Source organism: Furipterus horrens, unplaced genomic scaffold (genome assembly GCF_987537825.1).
Source record: "Furipterus horrens unplaced genomic scaffold, mFurHor1.1.pri manual_scaffold_7, whole genome shotgun sequence".
Lineage (NCBI taxonomy): Eukaryota > Metazoa > Chordata > Mammalia > Chiroptera > Furipteridae > Furipterus > Furipterus horrens.
Window position 1 is genome coordinate 138,515,180 of NW_028327177.1, and position 18,333 is coordinate 138,533,512.

Here is an 18,333-nt window from a genome sequence, read left to right on the forward strand (position 1 = left end):
CCCTCCAGCTCTCAATGCAGGAACCCCGGGATTCTCAGCCTCCTTGCAAACTGCCTTCTTCCTGCAAACCGCATGGATCTCCTCTCCTTCTCAAAGCAGCCTGGCAGGAGCCTCTTCTTAAAGCAGCCTGGAGATCCCTTCTCCAAGCCAGATGGAGGGAGCCCACAAGAGCCAGAGAGTGAGGGCGTGAGGGCCAGAGAGAGCCTGAGAGAGAGCCTCCTAGAGCCAGAGCCAGCACAAAATATCCGCAGCTGCTTCTCTCTTCCCCCCTGCCTCCTCTCTCTCCCTGCGTCCTCTCACGCAGTGGGTGTTGCAAACAGTTCTGACCATTCACAGAACCCTACTAGGCTCTGTCTGCTTCTTCCGTACCAGCCCACAGTCCAAGATCCCTCCCATCTTCCTGAGCCTTGGAAGTAAAGCGGATCTTTGCAACAATGTTTCCAGCCACTAGCTCCAGGCCTGCAAGGGCATCCTGAAAGCTGCTTCCTGCTCCCTATCTCCCAGCCGCAAACTCTGGGGTTTGTTTTTGGACTCCCCTGTTTCTGTAACAATAGCACAGTGCCTGGCACATAGTAGGCCCTCCATAAGTATTTATTGAATGAATATGTGAGTGAGTGAGTGAATGAATGAATGAATGAACAATTAGCGAATAAAAGATTTGCATCCAGAATGCTTCATTCTCAGGCCACTCAATGAGCTTTTTCTTGTGTTTCTATTTTCACAGCTCCTCTTTGCTGCTTGCTTTAAGTGATTATGTGTACATTGCAAAAAAAGTATTTTTTTCAGGACATAGAAGTGCATTTCAATTTATTCCAAGTTATAGTTATCTCCCTTACCTACGTGAAACTACTTTCTAGAGATTGTTTTAAATTTCCCCTACCTACAGCATCGAAATCCGGCCAAACCCCTTTCCTGATTCACACAAACACAGAGCGTGGGCTGACAAATGTTAGGGCTGTTGGATATTCTCTGCTCCAACTCCAGACCCTTCTACATAGCAGTCAGTGGGGACACAAAAGCAAATATTTAATCTGACTCAAGTGCGTACTCTCCATTGATGGCTTGCCAATGTGGTGGGAACACCGACTTATGTTTGCGCAGCTGAACATGTGCAGTCATAATTTCAGTGTCAAGAGCTGAAACGCTGACCCTACTATTTCCCTCTGTCCTTTAATTTCTGACATCTGGGACTGTCTTTCTGTCTCCCTTAAAACTCTTTTACCTAAAGCAGATCTCAAACAAAGGAGCAAATCGTACAAGTTTCTGTGCGGACATCATGTTTTCAATTCTCTTGTGTAAATACCGTACATAGGCATGAAATTGGAGGGTCACGTGATAATTCTAAGTCTAACCTTTTCAGAAACTGCCAGACTGTTTTCCAAAGCAGGGGCGTCATTTTACAGTTCCACCAGCCGTGTGTGAAGTTTCTAGTTCCCCCATATCTTCTCAACACTTGTTATTTTTTTATTATTATTATACCCGTCCCTGGAGGTGTGATGTGGTACCTCATGGTGGTTGGGTGTGCATTTATTTGCCTGATGACGAATGATGTCGAGCACCTTTTCATGTGCTTGCCGGCCATGTGTATACCTTCTTGGGAGAAATGTCTATTCAGATTATTTGCTATTTTTTAATTGGGCCATGTGTTCTGCATATATTCTAACTACAGGTCCTTTACCAGATATACGATTTGCAAAAGTTTCCTCCCATTTTGTGAATTAGTTGTCTTTTTATTTACTTGATTCCATCCTTTTACTTTTAACCTAAATATATGGTTATAGTTGATGTGAGGCTTTGTGGACAGCTTCCTGTTGCGTCATTCATTTAACCCACTCTGGCCTTTTAATCGGTGTGTTTCGGCAATTTACATTTAATCACTGACTTAATAATTACTGATAGGTTTGCAAATAGGTCTACCATTTAGATTTAAATTAATTTATCATTCATTTTCTGTTTAGTCTCTGTTTTGTTTTCCTTTTACTTTCCTGCCTTGTTTTTATTATCTGAACACTTCTTAGTATTCCTTTTTTTTTTCTATTGTGCTTTTTCCTGTGTTTTTTGGTACAGCCATTCTTTTTCGTGGTTGCCCTAGGGAATATAGATACATGCCTAACCTCCCCTAGGCTACTCAGAGACAATATTTTACCACTTCGAGTGAGAGGTAGAAACCTTCCTGCTACACACAGGTCCCGTTATGCCACCACCTCCCATGGCACTTGTGCTGTGTGTCCCAGCTCTCAGTGGTATACGATTGGCTTCCAACCACCACACTGAGTCTAAACGACTCATGGGGAGAAAGCCAGGCCCCGCATGCCCGAGTGCTATGGCCCAGATCCACTGCGCATCCTTTGTTCCCATTATTCCAAGTTTCCCTCAGCTTGCATTTCCCTCCTAAGACAACTTCCTTACCAATTCTTGTAGAAGTCTGCTGGAAAATTCTCTGTTTTCCTTCATCTGAGGATATCTTTTTTTTTTTTTTTTCACCTTCATGCCTAAAGAATATTTTTGCTGAATATCAAATCCTACGTTAACAATTCTTTTCTTTCAGGACTTTAAAAATACTGTGCCCGTTTCTTTTAGTCTCTGTGGTTTCTGGTGAGAAATCTGCTTTCATTTAAATCATAATTCTCCCATGGGTGGCACATCATTTTTCTCTCAATACTTCCAAGATATTTTTCCTCTGTCTTTGGTGTCCCTTGGTTGAATTATGATGAATCTGGGCATGGATGCCTTTGGGGGTATCCTGTCTGAGATGTGCCTTGTTCCTCTAATCAGGAGAGTGGACCTTTTGCCAAAATTGGGGATGTTCAGCCATTATTTCTTCAACAACTTTGTTCTGCACTGCACGCTTTCACCCCTCCTTCTGGGCCTCTGTGAACACAAACATCAGGCCTTTTGGTACTTTTCCAAACAGTCTTGAGGCCCTGTTTATTTTTGGTAAATCTCTTTTCCTCATTTTTTTTAAAATCAGTAATAGCCAGGAATCTGTCTTCAACTTTCCTATTATCCCCTATGTCATCTCCATTATGTTTATAAGCCTATCCAGGGAATATTTTATTTCAATTATTGTCTATTTCATGTGGTTCTTTATATCTCCTATTTCTTTGCTGATACTTTCTATCTTTTCATTCATTCCCCAGAGCAGAGGGAGAACATCCAAAAAAAAAAGGGTTAAGACCTCATGTTAGAAGTTGTGGTTCTCCCCACCAGCTAGCAGAGAAGTCTCTGGTTTGGTCAGGCTGCTCTGGCTTACTGGATAACTAACAGGCCACACACACACACACACACACACACACACACACACACACACAGTGCAAATGTGACCAGCAACCATGGCATGGGCAGGGGAGTGGGACCCAGGTACAGGCACAAGCAGGAGGCTTTCAGAGTGTGGACCACATAGGGACCGGCAGGTGGAGCAGTGGCTTGGTCTGTGGCCCATCAGACCACAGGAAGCTGTGTGCAGGCCACGGGGATGCAGGGAAAGTCCAGGTACAAGTGTGGGCGGGAGGACTTCCAAGCCCGTGGTCTATACGAGGGCTCTGTGTCCTGGGTCGAAGGCGCTGCAGAAAGATTACTGCCAGCCAAAGCTGCCAGGTTGCAAGGGGACTGTACTCTGGGCCCGTGGCTGGGGCAGACTCCATAGGCGTCCCACACTGCGGAGGCCCAGCTCACACTCAAAGAGGCAAGCAGCCTCTTCCTACCACACAGTCCCTCATCTGAGAACTTTTAGTATTTTAAAGGGCAAATACTTGAAGGAATTCCATTACATCTCACCAAGTACATGCACTGAAGGTGCGCTCAGAGCTGGGAGGCAGTACATTGATAACTCACAGCAGGTAACCCCTTCGGTCGGGTGCAGACCTCCCATTCCAGCCTGCCTTCTGTGGGGTGCGATCCCCACTAGTCAGAGCAGTCTTGACTTTGCAGCGCTCTTCCGGTGGTCCACGTGCTCCTCCACAACGGTGTGATGGTCTCTCCGGACGCTTGGTCCTAACAGACTTCGGCTGGTTAGGATCAGATCCGTCCGTGTAGCTCGGGAATGAGCCCGGAAGTTAATCATCAACCTTGCAGGGTTGCTCTCCCAAGCCTCTCCCGATCCATGATCTCCCTGGTCCTTCCAGATACCTGGGGCTCCCACTTCTACTCCTCCAGCCTGAAACTTGGGGCTTTGGCTACCCTGCTTTGCTGTGCACTTTCCACAAATGTGCCCTCCTCCAGGCCAAGCGGCAGGAGGGCTGGGAGAGAAGAAAGCAAAGAGTTTTCTCCACCCTTTGATGACACACAGCTCCCCTGGTCAAAAAGGAAGGACCCCCTCCCTCAAAGCTTTGGGTGACTGAGATTCTCCACTCCCACTTTCTCCCACCCCCCACATTGCTGCTAGAATCCTAGGGGAGCTGAGGCAGGAGAGGAGGGGGAAAAGAAAAAGAAAAAAAGCAACGGGAATTTACCCCCTCTTAGCATTAGTCACCCCTTTCCTTCCCCGCTCCTGGATCAAAACTCGGTGCCCTCGTGCCCGGTTCTGGGTTCCAGGCTGCATTGCGTTCTGTGATGCTTTGAATTCTGGAGTCTTTCCCTCATTCTCTCGCAGCCATTCCTTTTCAGAGTCTTCCTCTTGCTGCCCCTCGTATTCTGGCCAGGTTTTACACCTGCATCAAGTCGGGGAGAGAGGGCAGTGTGCCATCTCCTCTTCCCCAGAACCAGACACCTCTGCATTTCATTCCTTCACTCCATCGTCTTCAGCTCAGGGGCACCTGCGCTGCAAAGGTCTTAACCTTTGACATAAAAGCCTCCATAAAGGAAAGCCAACCAAGCATCAGCCTGAGAACAAGGGATTGAAGTTCATAGCCAGTAATGGAGAAAAATGTTTGAAGGAGGAAGAATCGGGCAGCCAAGTTTCTTAGAGGAAATCTCTGCACATATTCCAAGTCCACACATAAAAGCCAACTAAAAAGGCCAGCCAGCCAAGAGTGATTAAAGCTGGCGGAACCGCGCGCTGTCCGGCTGTGTGGGCTCTCACTCAGTCAGCCAAGGCTCACGTCCTGCTGTTGCGTTTCTTTTGTTTCCTTAGGCCAGCAGATCCCTGAGAAGTAACCGGATCAGTACATTGACTGCCCCTGCATTTAAGAAATTATTGCTCATTAATTTGGAGAAATGTAATTCAAGTTCTCCTCTTGGAGGAATAATCTATGCTTGATGTCTTTCTGTTCTATTTTTAGATAGCTGCAAATCAATAAATATGTTCCAGTATTTTGGTGGGAAAGGGCATGTCCTGTCTGTCTTCTAACCGTGTTCATCGCTTTCCCTGCAGTTCACAAAGCAGAGAATGGGGTTCTATTCTTCAATTAAGGGGGGTTTGAACGTGCCTGGATTTAAATCAAGGTCTTGCCTGTAAGGTATTCTGTTTGTAAATGTATGTAATGAAAACTGGAGACTCTAAGAACAGTAAGTGATGACCATGTTTGCTAGGGACCTACGTGTAATGTCCAGAGATCCTGGGAGGCTAGGAAATACCAGCTCCTAAATATCAGGTCCAGCCCAGCCTCTGGTGTCTCATATAGGACAGGACTGAGCCCAGGCCTCCCTAGACAATTAAACCTTAACCCAGGAGACAGCAACCCCATAAGACTGGAAAAGTGGCTTTACAGCAAAAGCCCATGAGTTACTCCAGGACAGGTAGAAGACCCCTGATCCAGAAACAAAGTCACATTGGAGACAGGAGAAGAGGTAGATGTCGGGGACAGACACAGGAGCCAGTCCCTTAGCAGCTTAGCGGGGAGAGAAACTCTGACACATTTACAAAGCATTTAATCTCTTCTTTGTAGCATAAGCTCCAGTCAACACAATCTTTCAAGCAAACACATAACTGTAATTTTCTAAGCATGAACTCTCTCCAGCACTACAAAAATATCACCCGGATATACTCCACCAAAGCAGAACAGAGAGAAATTAACCTGCAGGATCCATTCTGGAGACCCTCAATACAAACAAAGCTATCGCTCCCTAGGGGAAACTTGACCACCAAATGGACGCCCCCAACCACCATCAGGATGTGCAGCTTTTGCCCAAACCCTCCCTGAATTTGACACCAAGACCCACGGCTCCAAGAAGACATCTGAGTCCAGTTTCCTGCTGGAGACCTGGCTTTGCCTGGTAATTAGCAGGATCACGAGAATAAGACTTCCTAGATCTGGCTGCACTGTCCACAGCCACTGAGCATCTTCCGAGAAAACACCGGACCGTGAGAGGAGAGAAGAGCAATGAAGTAGCTGACAGAGGGGACCCTGGGGCACAGAGCGTCATCAGGATCGTGCCTCTCCAGTGCTTAGTGGCCCAGGTCCCGAGTGAGCATGTCAGCAGAGACTCCCAAAGGTTAGATTCACGGTGGGAAAGTACATGCCTCCTGGAAAAACCTTCTGCTTTACTACAGGGGTCAGCAAACTTTTTCAGTAAAGGGCAAGATAATACACATTTTAGGCCCTGCAGGCCAACAGGCAGAATGGGAGACATTACGTAGGCGCTTACTTAATAGACGAGATCACTCAGGGGCTGTCCCTCCCTGCTGGCCTGGGACGGGCCTGCCTGAGCAGTGGGTGTGCTTCCATGCTTCTGCCCAGTTGTCACCTGCTGGGGACATTCTCAGGACAAGGGAGGCTGGCCCACTGGGAAAGGCCCAGCACGGGTGAGCAGAGGGGCAGGGGAGAGGGGACCTGCAGCAGACCATTTCACTCTGCCCCAGTGACACCCAGATGCCTGTGTGTCCTCTCCTCCCAGTCATCTCAAGTTGGGCAGCTGGCTGGAGGCTAGGTGACTTGCTGAGTAATCAACTGCCTGGTGGCCTGGCAGCTGCCAACAGCAGAGTCTCCAACATGCAGATGGCAGCCAGTGCGGGCCTTGGGCAGCAGCAAGATACTATTGGCCACGTAGACAGGCACTGAGAGTCGCGGGGGATTAGGACAACGGAGGACACTGCCACTTGGTCTCCACGGCTCACAGTGCTGGCCTGTTCCAGCAGCACCCAGTGCCACACAAAGGCACTGCCAGGCCTGTGGGTGACAGTTTACCGGTCCCAGCTTCAGTGAGCAACAAAATATAAAATATTTTGCTTTGGTGGATGTGATGGCTTTAAATTATACCCACTAATTCCTTGACATTCTTCCCTTCATAAAGGTAGAGCTTAATTCCTCTCCCCTTGAGCAGGGGCGTGGCTTAGTGACTCACTTTTTTTTTTTAATTGATTTGAGAGAGAAAAAGAAACATTGATTTGTTGTTCCAATTATTCATGCATTAATTGGTTGATTCTTGTATTTGCCCTGACTGGGAATGGAACCGACAACCTTGGTGTAGCAGGACGACTGTCTAATCAACTGAGCTGCCGGGCCAGGGCAGTGATTTAGTTCTAATGAATAGAATATGGTAAAAGTGATGGCATGTGACTTCTGAAGTCTCTCTCTCTCTCTCTCCCTCTCTCTCTCTCTCTCTCTCTCTCACTCTTTCTCTCTCTCTCTCTCTCTCTCTCTCTCCCCTCTCATTGTGGAGAGAAGTCAGCCATGTCATAAGGATGCCCAACCACCAGCCCTACAGAGAAGCAACTGAGGCCTCCCGCCAACAGCCATGTCAGCGGAAGCTGTCCCAAAAGCAGATCCTCCGGCCCCAGTGAAAGTGACTTCAGATGACAGTAGCCCTGGCCAACATCGTGACTGCAACTTCATGAGAGACACTGAGCCAGAACCAATCAGCTAAGCCACACCACATATCTGACCCTCAGCAACTGTGAGATAACACATGTTGTTTTAAGCTGTTAAGTGCTGGGGTGACTCTGTTTTATAGCAATAAATAACCAATATGGTGGACAATAAGATAAGAGGCACTTATAAAAATCAGCCTTATGTCATAGTGACATCTGGTAACTGTATCTCCAGCTGCCTCCTTTGACATATCCAGTTGGAAAGCCTCACACATATCTCAGAGAAACATGATTCCTTCTAAGCTTACCCAGTTAGAATTAACCCATCCCTGGTTGCCTTAATTCCCATCTCAGAAATGACTCCATGTTTCTCTGGAGGTCGCTCCTTTATGCCTTCTGTTTTCTCGCTCTGCCCACCGTGTATGCAGACACACACACACACACTGATGCATACACACCAATGCACACACAGCGATGCGCACACACCAGTGCACACACAGCGATGCACACACAGCGATGCGCGCACACACTGATGCACACACACCGATGCACACTAATGCACACACTCTGATACATACTCATGCACACATGCTGATGCTCAAACACACTGATACACACACTCTGATGCACGCACACACTAATGCACAAACACCCTCTGATACACACTCTGATGCACACACGCTGATGCACATACTCTGACACACACACATAATCTCTCATGCACACATCCAGTTTATCACCAAGTCTTAGAGGGCATGCGATTCTCACCACCAATTAGTGTCACATCTGGCCTCAGTTATGCAAAAGTCACAGCTGGTCTCCTGACTTCCCACTCACCCATGTCAATCCATTTGCCACACAATAGTGACAGTCATTTTCTAAGAACTAGACCACGCTGCCTGCCACCTGGCTCAAGTCCTCCAAAGACTTCCCTTCAGAATGAGAGGGAGACCCAGGCCCCTCCCAGGCCCCACTAAGCCCCTGGCACCTGCGCCCTGGGCCAGCCCCTCCCACTCACCCCGACCACCCTGCTCAGTGCTTATCCCCCCAGCTTCTTCCCCCTCAGGCTGCTCACGTGCTCCCTCTGCCTGGACACCGTTCCCCATTCATGTGGTTTCTCCCACACACTCACCCTGAACTGAGCTCCGGGGTCCTCTCCTCAGCCTGGCCTTCCCGCCCCTTCACCTGAGGAAGACCCCCCTGCTGTCTCCTCTCGGCTGCCTGCTTATTTCACAGCATGTAATACGAGTCAAATTATTTGGTCCTTTGATTACACTCCGTCTACCCATGATCTGAGCTGAGAAGAGCCATGCTTTAGGACAGCAGCAGCCACCTGGGAGGCCCCAGACTTGGGCTCAGAGCCCGGGCCCCCCAAGTTAGCCCCCCACCCCCCAACACTGAGCAGTCACCCAGGAACAACAGCGCAAGGCTACAGCTGCTGGGCTCCTGCTTCTGAACCTCCACACGGGAACCCTGTGCTCTGAGCCAGTTGACTAGGTGTATCTTTCTTTTTCTTTCTTTCTTTTTATTGATGCTTTTATTTTTAGAGGGGAAGGGAGGGAGAGAGAAAGGGAGAGAAACATCAATAAACCTGGCCCGCAACCCAGGCACGTGCCCTGACTGAGACTCAGAATCGAACTGGGAACCCTCAGTTAACAGTGCTCAACCCACTGAGCCTCACCAGCCAGGGCATAGGTGTGTACTTCTGCCCTTTGCTTGCTGGGAACCCTAAATCCCTGACATTTATGGGCACTCGCTAAACCAAGGAAGACAAATGTCCTTGCCTCCGAGCTCTCGATCTAGAGGGGGAGAGTTGCTGAAAGGGGTACACTTCAGCGCAGCAGCGTGAGGACTCAGCACCAGGGGCTGTGGGAGCCAGAGAAGGGTGCATGCCCTCCAGGGCGTGTGTATGCAGGGTGGGTCAGGGACGGTCCTGCAGGGACCGGGTGGGAAGGAAATCATTTTCCATACTCCCTCCCAACCCCAGGGATGCCAGCGTCACCTTACAGACCCGTCCTCCCTCCTGAGCCAGAGGGCACGCCTGGAAAAAATGTGTCACCTGGCACCAGAACACACGTCTTCACTCAGAAGTCATATGCCAGCGTACCAGGCAGGAGGGGCGACTTTCTGGTCACCTTGTCCTCTCCTTTCTTAAAAAGTGATAAACGGGACTGGGACGGCGGGGTGGGGACAAGGCTAACCTCTGAGAGAACCTGTGGCGGGAAGGACCTAGGGAGTCTGGGCGAAGGCCCAACAAAGGCCCCAGTCCAGGTGCCACACCCTTGGTGCTCCTCTTTGAGGTCTAGGGAGGGTCAGCAGCAACGGGGTGGGGAGGAGAGGGGAACGAAGCTGGAGTCAGAGACTCATCTGAACTAGCCATTGGGAGAGAGAGGCCTGGCTCCCCCCGGTCCCCCCTGCCCTCAGAGTCCCCAGGGCCCCTTTCTCCCTTGGGCAGACCAGCCCCAGGCCTTCCGCAGCCCTCTTCCTGCCCTTGAGGAAGACACCTAATCATCAGCCTTGCTGAACCCAAGGGAATTTCTGGTCACAGCAAGGTGCAGTGGGGACCACATGTCAGACAGGGGCTGTAGTACCATTCTGTCCTCACATAGGCAGTATGCTGTCTGGACCCCAGTGGGAGTTTTCTGACAGAAAGAGTGAAATAAATAAAGGCTACCTAGGCAAGTAAGGTCAGTATCGCCACAATATTTCAACCAAATTCTGAATTAAATGACATGTATCCCTGGGGACACTCATTCGTCGTCGTCGTCGTCGGCAGCCGTCCGTCTCAAGAGACGATGGTGTAGCTTCTTAAGAGTCTATCTGCACCGCCGAGAATGGCTGTGCAGTCCGACTCGGGAGTGACACGGTATCTGTCTCCTCCCGTGTTGAATCGACATCTTGCGATGACGCTGGAGTGTCCTCTCCAGTGAAGCTGAAGCTACAGAGCCTGGGCAGGGTGATATGGAGGGTCTGCTGTTGCCCATGCAGCAGACCCCCCCTCTCTTCGCAGCTGAAGGGTCCAAGGGAAAGACGGAGTCAATACAGCTTGGCTTCAGGTGCGCCGCAGGAGTTGCCGGTGTTGACTACAACATCAAACCGCCTTAGGGACTCCGGCTCCGGATTTTCTGTCGGGGTTTACTCCCTTAGCCTTTCCCCTGAAGAGGTATGCCGCAAGGCAGCGGAGGTTTTTTGGAGTCAGAGTTTTCCTTCTCTGATATATATATCATTATTTTTATGGTAATTTGTTAAACTAGAAACTGAGTGTGGGGGGGGCACAGAAGCTACAGATGGGATTCAGAGAATAGCCAGGGTGGGTCTGCCTAGGCTGGAGTCCTTCATCCCCCCAACCCCACTGCTGCATGTCCCCAAGATGGTGACCTAACCTCTCTGCACCTCTGCGTTCTCACCCAGCCACGGGTGTAAGAGCAGCACTGAGCTCATAGGATTGGTAAGAGGGTCACATGTGATCATCGTGTCAAGTGCTTAAGACAGTACCCGGCCCTTAGTAAAGCTCAAAAATGTCAGTTATTTAAAAACAAAAAACAAGAGAACTTAAGACGGACATTGTCACCCTGGCTGGCGTTGGCTCAGGGGATTGAGTGCTGGCCTGCAAACCAAAGGGTCACTAGTTCAATTCCCAGTCAGGGCACATGCCTGAGATGTGGGCCAGGTCCCCGGTTGGGGACGTGCCAAAGGCAACCACACATTGATGTTTTTCTCCCTCTTTCTCCTCCCTTCCCCTCTCTTTAAAAAATGAATAAATGAAATCTTAAAAAAAAAAAAAGGCGGACATTGTCACCAGTTATGTATGACAAAAACGAGAGGTACATGAGCATGGGGTACGGGATGGGTTTTTCTCCCCGGGGCCTGGTTAGCAGAGGTCGCTTGGGAGAACGCCCCAGCCCTGAGCTATGGGAGACGCTTGGGTCCAGCAGGAGAGCTGCTTGCAAAGGCGAGCAGGTCTCCTCTGGGTGCCTGATCACTTTTTCACCCTCAGCCCGCAGCCAGTGCGGCAGATGGCCTCCGGAGGAAAGGCTTCCCCGGCAGAGGTCAGTCATCCCTTTCAGAGCACTGAAGAAGCCACAAACAAAATTGATTTATCTTCCCTGGACAGCACTTTGTAAAGTTTTAAGCCTGGCCCTGGGCGCCAGGGCAGTGTGCTGGGAGTACCCACTCCCCAAGGAGCAGGAGTCCTGGCGACCCTGCCACGGCAGCAGCCGGGTCTCCCCCCCGCCGCCCCTATTCAATTCTAGTCCTTCCCTAAAACACAGATTACTGCGTAATCCTCCACCACGTGTGTCCCGTTGGGGATGTTCACCCCTGTCCTGCCATGGCACCGTGGAAAAAACATAAACAAGGAGCGCACTGCGCCATTCTGCCGGCAGGTGCCACACATCGCCACTCTCCCGGTCCCCGCAATCCCCGTGGGTTTCGCGAGCTCGTTCAAGGCCCCGCGCCCCCGCCACGATGGCCACGTACCCGTGAACGCGCTGCAGCCCGAGCCCCTGCCCGCCGCGCCACACTGGAGCCGGAAGCGCTCCAACCGCCCGAGCCTCCGCCAGTGCGCTAACAGGCTATATTTGTAAGCTGAAAACCTGATCTGCGGGACATGTGCTGATAAACTATCTATTCTATGTGACTCAGCCCAGCGTGAGACAAAACAGACTAAGGAGGGGAGGGCTTGGCACAGCGCAAACGAAGGGCTGGCCAGAGCAGCCCGTAGCCCGGGATTATCTGCACCTCCCCGGCAGGTGGCGGGGCCGTTTGACATTGGAAATCCTGAAGTGTGCTGCACACAGCAGGCCGGGAAAGGGAAAGGGAAAGGGTCCGGGCCTCACACTCTACGCTAGGAGCCACACAACAACAGGGCAAGGAGGCCGAGGGACCCACGGAGTGTGAAACGGTTTTTCAATATTTGGAGCAACAGAGGTAAAGGTCTTGATTTTATTCTTACGGTTGTGTTTTTTTCCTTTTTAATTTCCTAAAACATATGTGAGTTGAGGTTCTCTTCAGAGATTTTACTAACTGGGAAAGTAAGATTTGTTGATCTCGATCGAACATAGTGACTATTTGACAGTTAATCATTAGGAACTGAGCACCCGCCCCCTCCCGCCCCCGCCCACACAAGCCCCCACCCTCATGGGGACACTCCTTCCTCCTACACCTTTGCCCTAAGCAGAAAACCAGCTTTGTCTAATACATGCACGATAGCTCTAATTACAGAACGGTTCGATTTTGAAAGGACTAATTTCTATGTAGAATATTTTCTATTTGTTGACATTTACAATAGGTGACATTTATAATTGTTGACACAATTAAATTATTATTTTACATTGTATACTAAATTGATGGGGCACCAAAAACGATCTTTGTGACTATAGTAATCAGACCTCTGAAGTGTTGGATGTGCTTCTTACTACTTAGGATAGAATTTTTATAATTTTTCTCTTTTCATAAATAATGTGAGTTACCTGTTTAGTAATTAATGTTTGGTTTGGGTTCCGTTTTGCTTTGTTTTTTGTGGTATCATGAACCAAAAAATATAAGTGGAAAAAGCAGTTTCAGTTCAGATACTATTTAAATACTCTTTCAATTTATGAGAGCTAAATATTCAAAAGCTTAATCATATTTAAGCAGAAAAAGATATTTTCCCCACAAATGCATTCAAAATGCAATGGGATGCTTTGATGATGTAAGTATGGGAGAATTGGGCCATTGTATAGCCTAGGCTCCTCTGATTATGTGTACCCAAATAGGACTGAGAAATTTAGCAAGTAAAAATGCTTTCAGCCCTGGCTGGTGTGGCTCAGTGGATTGAGCACCAGCCTGAGAATCAAAGGGTTGCTGGTTCGATTCCCAGTCGGCACACATGCCTGGGTTGTGGGCCAGGTCCCCAGTTGGGGGGTTTGGGGGGTGCACGAGAGGCAGCCACACACTGATGTTTCTCTCTCCCCTTCTCCTTCCCTTCCCCTCTCTCTAAAATTAAACAAATAAAATCTTTTAAAAAATGCTTTCAGGTACATTTGAATTTCAGATAAACAAAAAGTAATTTTTACATAAATATGTCTCAAATATTGTGCCATACTTATACATACAAAAAAATTTGTTTACCTAAAATTTAAATATAATTAGAGATCCTGTATTTTATCTGGAAGCCCTCCACCCAAATCACCAGGGAGCAACTACCTAATGTGTATGGGGTTTTATTTGGGGGTGATTTAAATGTTTTGGGATTGGATAGAGGCAGTAGTTGCCCAACACTGTGAATGCAGTAAATGCCACTGAATTGGTCACTTTACAATGGTTGATTTATGCTGTGTGAATTTCATTTCACTTAATAAGCAAATAAATAGAATATACAATATAGAATATTATATATAACAAATATAATTATTCACTGGTAATAGGTTTTGTTATGTTGATGACCCAAAAGAATCTACAGATAAACTATGAGATTTGGTAAATTTTATGGGCTGAATTGGATCATCTCAAAATTTATATGTTGCAGTCTTAACCTCCAGTATCTCAGAAGTAACTGTTTGAGACAGGGCCTTTAAAGAGGTAATTAAGATAAAATGAGGTCATACGGCTGGACCCTCATCCAATATGACTGGTATGCTTATAAGAAGAAGAGCTTAGAACAGAGATGTGCACCCAGTGGGTGGACCGTGCGAGGAGAGCAAGAAGACAGCTGTCTGCCAGCCAGGGAAGGAGAGAGGTTCAGAAGAAACCAAACCAGACAACTTCAGCTTGGACTTCCGGCCTTCAGAACCGTGAGAAAAGAAATTTCTGTTGTTTAAGCCACTCGGTCTGTGGTATTTGTTATGGCCGCCTGAGCAGACTAATAGAATAAGTACATTTCATAGGGTCAATTGGATACAAGGCTAATATAAATATCTGCAACCCCAAAAATGGAAGTAAAAGATACCATTTAACATTAAAAATAAATAAATATTTAGGTATCACCTAACAAAACTATATAAACCTCTGTATAGAAAACTATAAAAATTACTGGAAGAAATTAAACAATACCTGAAGAAATCTGCATGGACTGGAAGGCTCAGTACGAGACAAATGTTAATTCCAACTCCTCTGAAGAGTCAGTGCACTCTTACCAAAATCCCAAGAGATATTTTTGGATGGAAATGTAAAAGACCAAGTCGTCGGCAGCCGTCCGTCTCGAGAGACGATGGTGTAGCTTCTCAAGAGTCTATCTGCACCGCCGAGAATGGCTGTGCAGTCCGACTCGGGAGTGACATGGTATCTGTCTCCTCCCGTGTTGAATCGACATCTTGTGATGACGCTGAAGCTACAGAGCCTGGGCAGGGTGATATGGAGGGTCTGCTGTTGCCCATGCAGCAGACCCCCCCTCTCTTCGCAGCTGAAGGGTCCAAGGGAAAGACGGAGTCAATACAGCTTGGCTTCAGGTGCGCCGCAGGAGTTGCCGGTGTTGACTACAACGTCAAACCGCCTTAGGGACTCCGGCTCCGGATTTTCTGTCGGGGTTTACTCCCTTAGCCTTTCCCCTGAAGAGGTATGCCGCAAGGCAGCGGAGGTTTTTTGGAGTCAGAGTTTTCCTTCTCTGATGTACCCTGACTGGAAGATCGAACCAGCGACACTTAGCTGGCAGGCCGACGCTCAATCCACTGAGCTAAAAGACCAAGTACAGTCAGGATAATCTTGAATATGAAGAACAAAGGAGGGGTACTTGCTATGCCAAATATCCAGGACTTATTATAAAGTTACGGTAATGAAGACAGAATGGTGTTTGCACAAGTACACCAACAAAAGAGAATAAGGCATAAGAAAATAAGCTCACAAACATACGATCAGTTGATTCCTGATGAAAATAGTATTGTAGAGCAGTAATATAAGAATGATTTTTTTCAATAAACAGTGCCAAACGAATAGAGCATGGAGCCAATAATATCATAATAACTGTGTAAGGTGACAGATGATTACTAGACTTATTGTGATAACCTTGTCAAGTATATAAATGTTGAGTCACTATGTCGTACATCTGAAACTAATATTGTGTATCAACTCTAGTTAAAAATAAATTAAAATAAATAAGTGGTGCTGAATCTTTGTATAGACTCAATGCGATGGAATACTATACAGCAATGAATAAGAGCAAACTTCTGCAAACATCATGAATGACTCTCACCAACATAAAGCTGAGCAAAAAGAAGTAGACATACATACACAGTTATACACAGTTATCCTATGGGATCAAAAATCAGAAAAGTAGCTAGCTTTGGGGAAGAGATAGGGGTGGTGATTGTGAAGACGTAGGAGGTGGATTTCTGGAGTTCTAGTAATAATCTTCTGGACCTGAGTAGTGGTTACACAGTACTCACTTGGCAATAATTTATTAACTCGTAAACCTTATTATCTGTACACTTTTTATGAAAGCATAATATGCTTTCATAAAAAAGTTTTTCAAGTATTTGTATTCATTTTATATTGCTGTGTAACAAATTCCCACAAACTTAGTGGCTCAATACATCACTTATTATCTCACAATTCCCATAAGTCAGAAGTCCAGCCTGACTCAACTGAGGTTCCAGAGTGGGGCACACTTCAAAGTGCCTGGGATCATTTGTATACAGGAAATCGTCAAACTAAAGCACTTTAATTCATTTCTGATACAAGTTGGGTTTTGCACGTCCCCCTCCCTCCACTTGCATTTAATCCATTTCGAAACCTTTAACAGCGGTGAAGAATGCCTGGATGTAAACAAACACAAAATCCACTTAGGAAGCACTTTAAATGAGATTCTGCAGGTAGGGTGAAACCTAGTGGGACCCCAGCATGCCTTCCCAAGTCTTACTCCTGGGAGTTTGTCTGCCCATCCGTCTGTCTGCTGGGACATTGGCCTTGGGATTAGGAAGTGACGGCCTCATTCCACGTTTTTTGGTAACACTAAAATGACACTTGGCATAGATTGCTGGGTTTGTCTTATCTGGGGGGGGGACAGGGGGAGGGAGCAAGAGCTGTCCTTAAGAACCCTGCCTCGCCGCTGTGCTCAGCACAGCATAGCTGTGAGTAAACATTTATTGAATTTCGTTGTGTAAGAAACAAGGACATAGTGATTCCCAAACCAGTAGAAAGCCATTAGTAACATATTTACAAAATGCAAAAGGGGCATCCTGAAGGGGGAAAGATAGTCATCACCTGACAAAGGGAAATTGGGAGAAGGGAGTTGACAGTAGTAACATATTTACAAATCACAAAAGGGGCATTTAGATAATCCCATTGCATTGCGTTAGGTTGTAACTCCAGAGTAACCAAGTAATGGAGAAACTGGGGAGAAGGAGAGGGGAGGGGGAGCTAATCGCATTACTATAAAACCAGTTTTCTTCGTCTACTCGGCGCACACATGCTCCTGGCTGAGGGTGCGCCCAACTCTGCAGACTCGTGAATAAACGCCTCGCTTTGCTGCTCAGGTCCTGTGTCCGGTTTTTATTGTGAGCGTTTCTCACAGTTGGAAGGAGAAAAATTTTGGTGAGAAAGAATTCTACACCATGGCCACGTCTAAAAGTCTAAATCAGACTTTCCCTCCCCTTACATGATTTCCAGTGAGTGCATCAAGATCATCTTGTCTTAGACATATGGTAAACTCTTGAATAAGCCGCCCCCAAATTCAGCACTGCTTGGAATTCTTAGGATTTGCTTCTCTTCTTTGCTGTATTCCCTGGGTCAGGATAGGAAAGCGAGTTGTTTTCCTGTGGTGCTTCTCAAAGTCCTCGCCCTTGCCTCACCCCCACCCCCTTTTAGAAACTAGGGCTGAGACGTGACATTTCCGCCAGATGGAGTGAGATTTAGCAAGAGGAACCCAGCACAAGCAGACCCTGAACTCGAGGGTGGGGAAGCAGAGCTTTCCTGGAGACCAGGTCTCTGGGCCACTGAGTCTGCGGGACAAAGGACAGGGTGGGGTTGGTGAAAGACAAGAAAACAAGCAGTTTACAATCCCATGTTTGTAGTGAGGTCAATTCTGGCCAAGGTGCCAGGACGGCGGCCCGGGGCCTCTCAACCGAAAACCAGAGATGGGAGGTTGGTGTGGGAATGGCCTCTGGGCTAAGTCTCCAAAAAGAAGCCAGTTCAAGTTCTCTCTAAGAACTACCTACCAAGTCATAGAAAAAGAAATACAGTTGACCCTTGAACAATACAGGGGTTAGGGATACTGACCCCCAAGGCACAGTTGAAAATCCACATATAACATGTGACTCCCCAAAAACTTAACTATTAATAGCCAACTATTGACTGGAAGTCTTACCAGTAGCAAAAACAGTCCACTAACACGTATTTTGTATGTGATATCTATTATATACTCTATTCTTCCAATAAAATAAGCTAGAGAAAAGAAAATGTTATTATAAAAATCATAAGAGAAAACACATTAGTCTTTATTGAGAAAAACCCCTAAGTGGACCCACGCAGTTCCAGTCCATGTTGTTCAAGGGTCAACAGCACAAGCATTCCATGAACAGAGAAAACAATGCAAATCCAAACAATGAAATACTATTTTTCACATTCGGAATTAGCAAAAACTACAGCCAGCTGGTGAGGATATGGGAAGTGTGTGGGGGAGGGGAAAAGAGGAAACCAGACTGGTGCAGCCTTCTTGGAAAATTAACTTGGAA

General features: G+C 47.4%; 1 protein-coding gene across 1 annotated transcript in view; it reads right to left on the reverse strand.

The window, feature by feature from the left end:
- Window positions 1-12,290, reverse strand: part of LRRC2 (leucine rich repeat containing 2) — a 29,081-nt gene extending 16,791 nt beyond the window's left edge. Inside the window, exon 1 of the mRNA XM_090284633.1 lies at window positions 12,166-12,290. The gene's annotated coding sequence lies outside the window, so the exon portion shown is untranslated. The remainder of the gene's footprint in view (window positions 1-12,165) is intronic.
- Between the last annotated feature and the right edge of the window lie 6,043 nt (window positions 12,291-18,333).